Source organism: Limulus polyphemus, unplaced genomic scaffold (assembly GCF_000517525.1).
Source record: "Limulus polyphemus unplaced genomic scaffold, Limulus_polyphemus-2.1.2 Scaffold3605, whole genome shotgun sequence".
Lineage (NCBI taxonomy): Eukaryota > Metazoa > Arthropoda > Merostomata > Xiphosura > Limulidae > Limulus > Limulus polyphemus.
This window is the reverse complement of record NW_013669215.1, coordinates 108,177-116,522: the sequence shown is the minus strand read 5'-3', so window position 1 is coordinate 116,522 and position 8,346 is coordinate 108,177. Positions and strand designations below refer to the sequence as shown.

Below are 8,346 nucleotides of genomic sequence, written 5' to 3'. Positions count from 1 at the left end.
TGTCGCTAAAGTTTCGTCGGAACGATGTTACGGAAAAAATCAATTAACAAACGGAGACGTAACAATATTTACCACTTGCAACTATCTCTGCGGTACTAATATTTTATGGATGGCTTGAAATGAAGAGGTTCTGTAGACTTTGATATGGTTTATTGCATTTCTGTAGTTATTCGCAGTAATTCCCTCTACAAATTTTGTGTCTTTGCTGAGTCGCATACAATCTGATTTGACCCGACGTATATTTATACCAATTCACCTAGCTGTTTGAAAGCACTAGAATCACTTAATGTCCGTTTTCACTCAGTTCTTTTGGAAAATCAGAAATGACTGTCCCATTTTTCTCTATCATCTATATCTATCCAGTTTATCTAGATTTCAACTCATGCTACTAGCCGAAGGAATAAACTTGCTGACTCCACAGTAGGTTACATAACACCTTTGCCTATTCCATGTATAGATTATCAGTCTGTCATCAAGGCAAGGTTTCAGTCCTGTTGGTAGACTGATCGACTGTCTAATTTATGTAATAAATGACCAATATACGTATTAGTCAAAATTTTCTTGTACATCGATTTATCCCTCAAGAAAGTGACCTGTCCCGTGGTTGACAGAGCGCCGATAACCTATTGTGTAGCTTTTCGCTAAAACAAACAACAAACAAAACAAACGCACAAAAAAGAGGTAATAATAATATTTTTGAACTGGATCCATATGTACCTTATTTTGTACCCAGTGCTTGCAGAATCATGCAAAAACACATTCATACTAAAGAATGCATTATAAAGCATAACATGCCTCTTTTTAGATGGCTAAAAAAAGGAAATTACAATAGCAATAAACAAACAAACAATAATAATAAAAAAGATGTTTCTATCGTTAATAATATGGTAAAAGTTTCAAAAGGAAGCTCTAAGCACTTTTGGTCTGGTGATTAGGACATTCTACTCATAATATGTGATTCGCGTCTTTAAATCCTGGCCCCGAACATGCTCACCCTTTCAGCCATTGAGGTGTTGTAATATCATGGTCAATTCTATATTTCGATAGTAAAGAATAACCCAAAAGTGTGTGGCGTTGTCTCTCCTCTATTCTTCTATTTCGAAATTAAGGGCAGCTAGGATCAACATCCCACGAGCAGCTTTGCATGTACCACCCGTGGATTCAATTTTGCATACTTAAAAAATTATTGAACCTAAACATTGTAATCGTTCTTAACCAAATAAAAACATTTATCCTTTTCTCTTTAATAGCCAACGCTTGTAGGTGAAATAAAACTCGTTAGTTTTTATAAAAGTAAAAACGTGAAATTTTCGGCCCGCTAAAATAAAGAGCGTAAAATATGATGTGTTATGGGTTGCCATGCTGTTTATATGTTTTAACTTTTATACTCCCACTAGAAACTTGCGAATCGTATCCTGCCTTACCGCATATTTAACCACAATTTTCGATGTAAATGTTGTAAAATGACAACCGTTAATAACATATTCTTTCCTCTTTATTTATTAAACTGAAATATCAGTCTTATTTATACATTAGTCATTAGTTATTTATTACCTTTCATTTCACATATCAGTGAATGACTCATGACGTTTCGACCAAAGATAAAAGAGGGCGAGTCATTCCAAAATAAATTACCTTAAATTGAGAAGCAATAAAGATGTTTTTTTTTTTATCTTGCCTGCTATGTAAATGTAAGTTGACCCATTAGTATAAGCTATTGAAAATGCAAAATGTTTTACGACGCGTAATGTAACTTAACTAAAACTAAGTAATTCAAAACTTGAAAGTGCAACTTATCTTCTTAAGTACTAAAAGTAAAACTAAAGTAGTAAAAACTTAGGACTTATTACTTAGTATTACTGAGTATTAGTATTAGGTTGGAAATACAGTAACTAATGGGCTTGTGAATACCGATTCTGTTTCTAGTTTGTCAGTGTGAGTTTCATTCTGACTCGAATATAATTTTTAGATACTATTATATAATATAACCCTTATGCATCATTATTTATTCTATATCTATGCTCAGAACTGTTTTTTTTTTTTCAACAGTTCACTGTGCAATGTTATTTCAACTTTAGTCTGACTCTTACTAATACTATTAGTATTAGTAGTGTATGTGGGGATTGCATTTTCTGTTCTAAAAAAAGGACAAATAGTAATAAGAACCTTTGAACTAGAAGTTTAATAACATTAGTAATATCATTTGTTCTTTCAAGTTTCAATCTGTAGTAGCATAAAGTTCAGTCTATGGATCCTTTTTTTTTTTTAAACTATAGAAAAACGTTTCAAAAGCTCGGTATATTATATTTATAGTTACAGGTCCTTCAACTCTTTGCCTTCATATAACACCAACACTGTGACAAGAAGTTTTCTTCTCTTGTTTTATTTCCAAAGGATGACAAGAGGCCATTTGGACTGCATGTGCTATCCAGTTTTCTACTACCACCCTATATCAAACTACATGTACCGATTTAGTAGCTCCCCCCACTTTTTTTAATATCCATCCCTGATCTCTAAAGTACTCATCCACTCTTCTCTCAGGCTTGGCATGGCCTGGTGGTTAGGGCATTTGACTCGCACTCTGTGGGTTATGAGTTTGAAATCCCACCAACAAATATGCTTCCCCTCTCATCTGTAGGGGGAATTATAATATGATGGTCATTCCTACTATTTGTTGGTGAAAGAATAGCTCAAGAGTTGGTGGTGGGTGGTGTTCACTAGCTGCCTTTTCTCTAGTTTATCACTGCTAAATTGGGGACAGCTAGTGCAGATAGCCCTCATGTAGCTCAGCATGAAATTAAAAATAAATCAAACCATTTCCTTTCAAACTTCTTCAGTGTTGCAGCTTCAACCACACCCAAAAGCAAAGTATTCCATAAGCTAATACCATGTTGGAAAAACAGATTGCTGCCTTTACTGCAGTTAAGTGATGGCTCCATGCCTTAAATTTCTGTGAACTAGTATTACTGTTTCCTTTTTTGTATGTGTTTAAAACATATAATCTGTATTTATGAATTATTGAAGAATTCAAATTCCAACCTATTCTGACCATTGCCAGCAAATTAGGTATTAGCCAACAAGTTGCAAGGAAGAAAGAGTTAGAAAAATCATAACCAGTGCTTAAAAGAAAAAGACATTTAATAAGCTTGATGATGAAATTTACCAAACAGGTTGTAAAATTGTTGCTTAGTGTCTCATACACAAGTTGTGCATTAACACTGCACATAACTGATGTATATGTAAGAAGCTTTCGATGTGATTTTTAAACTATTACAATGAAACAAGAAGTTATTTTTTCCAAAAAATCACAAAGCTCATACTTAGAAATGAAAAAGATATACGTATGTTATACTTTTATAGTCTGGTATATTATTAGCAGTATCAGATCTGTTGAATTACTAATCAAGTACAAAGAGCAACTTCAGGAATTTAAGGACGGAAACTGCTGAGTAGGTTTTTAGGAGTTCTTGCAAGAAGTTTACAGATTGCACTAATAAAATATAAGATAAATAAGGATATGTAGAAAATACAGCTTGGTAGGTAACCTTGTTATGGGGGACAAGATTAAAGGTAGAGGAGATATGATTGCATTTGATGAGCTTTATATTAAGGGGAAATGCTAAATTGGCTTAATGGAAACCTGAAAGTAATTGAGTAGAAGTCATAGAAAGTCACTGAGCTTGGGATGGTAAAAAATGCTTATAAACTTTTATTAATTTTGTTATTAAGCTAGAATAGTAGCTTAGGTGCTTGCTATTGAAATGCTTTTTATTTATTTCCAGATATAGTATAGGACTATAAATGATCAACAGTAAAACAAGCTAATGCCTGCAACTAATTTGTGGATTACAAGCAGTTTAGGGAAGGTGTTTACTCTCTCAACTCAAGAGCAGAGCTGGAGGGAGGTACCTTATTGTGGAATTGAAATTAAAAGGCTTTCAGCTACTAGGCGATGTATATGGGGAATAGGAAGTGATCACCAGGTATATGTTTTTGTTCCTCGAAGTGATGTTCCCATACACTTTCAGGAAGTTACATATGAAAATCAGGTAAATATAAATCATAAAACTTCGGCAAAGTGTTATTGATAGTAAAATTAAAGATTGAAATGTAGTAGCATTCATAATATGTGTGACTGATTTAGTACTTACAATTTACTTGGTCTGATGATACAAAAGATGTTAAGCAGTATCTGTGACATGAAATACCTAAAAGAAGATGGTGAATTAATCATCAATGCCTAATTCTTTCTGTACTGTACTTATGACATTAAAAGTCTGATTCTTCTAAATACACAAGTAAGGCTGATTTGTAAAGTTTGAAGGGAATTTATTTTAGGCAAACTGATTTAAGCTTATGAACAAGTTAATTTTTGATGTGTGTGGTTGCTATTTCTTTATACGTTGTATATAAATTTTACATAGGTAATTGAATTAATATATATTTTTAGCTATACACGACTATTTGGGTTTAATGAGAGTGTTATGATTGTTATTTTTATCGCAGGTTTTTATGTAACTTGTGAATCATACATTGTATAGTTTGATTGTTGTGTAATTGCATAATGTTACTAGAATATTCTAAGTTTTCTCATTGTTTCAATTTAATATTATTCCATCATAATATCTCATAGTTTGTGGAACATTTTAGGCCTCACTCAGGCTATAAATATGTGTTCAAAATGTAGTTCAAGTTAGTTGGTTATATAGTTATATAGAGAGATAGATCTAGATTGTGTGATTCTGAATTTAGTTTTAGTGTATAGTGGCAATTTCTAAAGAGAATTATCACAGATTGCACATGTTTTGTATAACAGAGTAGAGAAGAATAATTTGTCTTGTCAGGTTGTGTTCTAAAGTAACTGAACTGGACTGTGTGGACTTTGATGAAAAAGAGACGATTATTTAAAGCTGTGGATACAACTGTGATAACCAACAGTGCACAAACATTTGTATATACATTTGACTCATTTTAATATATTATTTTAAACGAGTGGACTGTGTGGTGTTTATTTATTGCTGACATTTGTTGCCAACGAGTCACAGAAACCTACTGTAAAGAATCTGGCTTATACATAAAAACCTGACAGTGGCAAGCCAGCCAGGATTCTAAAGTGGAAAAAGCAGTTATTAAAGTGAAATTATCACATATTTTATTGTAATAACAGAATAGAGAAGAATAATTCATATTGTCAATTGTGTTGTAAAGTAAGTGAACCAGCCTGCATGGATTTTGATGAAAAAGAGACAATTATTTAAAGCTCTGGACTGTGTGCTGTTTATTGTTGAAATATATTGCCAACAAGTCACATACACCTACTGTAAAAATCCAGCCCATACATAAAATCTTGACATATATATATATATTCTTTTTTTAAAATATGCTTAATCTTGTATATAGTTTGTACAACTCATGTGGACTTCATGGCATGATTTGAGATTAAATATATGCTGATGATAATTTTGGTTTCAATTATTTAATAGAGATGGAATCCTTATGGAGGATTTAGCAGTAAACTGTTTCCAACAGACCGTCCACCTTGGAGTAGTGAGAATGGACTACAGTCTCTCCCGAAAGAAAGTTTCAAACTTCCTTCAGCTAGTTGGCAGTGGGAGGGGGAGTGGCACCTAGAAGAAAATCTTGATGGCCAGCCATTGGGTATTGAAGTAAATATGCTTTGTTCATGATGAATTTTTAATAAGAAGTTTTTAAAACTAGATTGTGGTTTTAAGTTATAAATTTTGGCAACAATTATTTACACATTATACCTGATACATTTTTTGCAGAATTTTGTGAAAATTTATGAATTGGCAAAAAAATACGTTTGATGAATAAAGCTATTTTAATGTGGTAACTTGTTTGTTGAGTAGAGGGAGCTGTGAGTTTTAATGATGATGTTAAGCCTAGAAAGTTCTAATTTGACATCACAGTTTTTATCATATGTTTGAAACTAGATTATGAATACAAGATAGGTGTGAAGTTTGTAGTGTGTGATTTCAAGACACAGAGTTAAACCAACAGTGTTCTTGTGAAGTGTTTGTTATCACACTTATTAAGTTATCTTGTACAAGTAAGGTGATTTTTACATTAGTCCCAGTACTGTTAGAAAGTTTTGAACATTATTTGAATAATGTAGGTCTACAACAATTTTGACAATGTACAAGTGTTTAAGCTTGTAGAAATGCTAGAGGGAATAAACTAATTTGTTGTTATTATGGGGACTAGCCATTGAATTATTTTCACCAGATAATTCTACAGAACCTGCTATCAAGAGAACAAACTTTCAATATCTGTTGTCAGAAATGGGATATTATTTTGGTGAAAATAAAATAGAACTTTGACCAACCTTCAGCTTTGAAGATGATGACCACAAGGTCAAAGAGTGAGAACAGAGCATTACTTGAGATGATGAAATTGTTAACACCAGATAAGGGAGAAATTAAAAGAGGTCCCAGAAGAAAGAGATGGAAAAATAAAAGATGACCAGGAAAATTGAGACAGAAAATGTAAAGAGGATCATGAAAAAAAGAGAGAAAAATAGAAAAAAAAGGGGACAGAAACTAGAAGTGACAGTAATTTAAGTTACAAGAAAAAGATGCACTATTTAAAGAAGAATTAAAAGTAAAAATAAATCTGATTGAAGATAAGATTAATGAAACTATTGGAGATGTACAGATTCTTTATTTTTGTGTGTCTTGTAAATAACTATTACTACCTATTGTAAACATTTATAATAAAATGTGCACTGCTGAGGATAACCATAAAATCTTCAAATTTGTTACTGTGATTAATTATACACTGTCTGAAGATAGTTTACTCTTTTGGGCTGAACTGTCACAATTTTAATTGCTAAAACAACTCCAGTGTAAAGCTGATCATGATATTAAGTTTAAGAATCCAATGGGATTCTCATCTCGTAAACTGTGTTTGTTTTGAATGTATTGCACTATAAGGCTTCCCAGTAGAATACATAGATATGTGTGGCTTTGAAGAAGTATTTCCATTCTTGTGATAAAAGTTAATGCTATAATTGATGAAACATGCTGAACATAGATTTAAGTAAAAAAAAAAATAATTGTTTTTTCTTTTCTATTTAGGGTTGGATGTATGCTGTTGACTTCCCTCGCCACTATTTCCCAGAAAAACATTGGAACTCCCTGGTACGCAGAAGAAAATGGATACGTTGTAGATGCTATTCAGCTGTAGACAGATGGGCTAAGGTACAATAGTTATCTTAAAGTTACAAAATTCAGTGAAGAACAAAATTAATGTGTTCTTAATTGCACCTAAGTAAAGATATATATTATATATGTGTAGAACCAGACATCACAGATGTGAACTTTACAACTGTGGTCATACTTGAACTAGTGGGTATTAAAAACTTTTTTTATTGTGCAGTTGTCTTACATTATAAAAACTTTAAATATGTTCTAAGCAATTGCATATTAAAGTCAAACGTGTGTATTAGATCTGAAGGTGGATAGTAACAAAAAAGTGTAGTGTTTAATTGTACATCATATATCTTCATGCAGTTTGTCAAGAGGATTTGGTGTATGTTGTGAAGAATTAAGTTAGCACTGTTTTTTCTTTCAGATGCAGGCATCTGTTGGCACATATTGCATTTCATGTTATTACACACACATAACTTCTATTAATAATAATTTTCAAGTTTTCTACTTATGTTTTGTGCAATAATCTTTTCTCAGCTTAAATTGCAGTGGATGATGTATTGCAATAGTCACATGATATTGGTTGTACAAGGTATTTATTGTTGACTGGCTTGTGAAATAATTTTATGTTAATTATGGTAAACATGTGGAATGAACACATGTTAAGCTCTGATACATAACTATTTCACTTTACTGCCAGATTAGAAAACAGAAGAGAGTTTTTACCATTAGTTTTACTTTGTGGGCATTACAAGTAGATTTCAGTCTACTGGTGACTGAACTTAATGTGTAAAATGAGTTAGCAAACATACTTCTGTCTCATATAGTGTTTTTCTTTGTTTAATTATAATTATAAATTACCCATAACCAATAAAAAGCCAAGATTTTGATCTATCAAGTGATGTATTGTATAACATTGTTTTCTGAATAGATAATCATCAATTTCATTCAGAGTGCAATTTTTTCCCCACGGGAAAGCGTAAGCACTAGCTTGGATGAATTTGTAACAGTTCTTGTCGCATAGTTAGAAATCCAGAAACATTTTGAGAGTTAGGGAATATTGTCTACTTTTTGCATGTTATTAATATATGTTCTTAAGTGCATTACATTATTTAGTGTGTTACTACCTTTAGTATAAAAAAAAAAAGTAGGCTTAACTGTCATCGACAATTGAGAG

General features: G+C 32.2%; 1 pseudogene; it reads left to right on the top strand.

Annotated features, from left to right (window-relative positions):
• Positions 1-1,811: 1,811 nt before the first annotated feature.
• Positions 1,812-8,346, top strand: part of LOC106469671 — a 58,453-nt pseudogene continuing 51,918 nt past the window's right edge.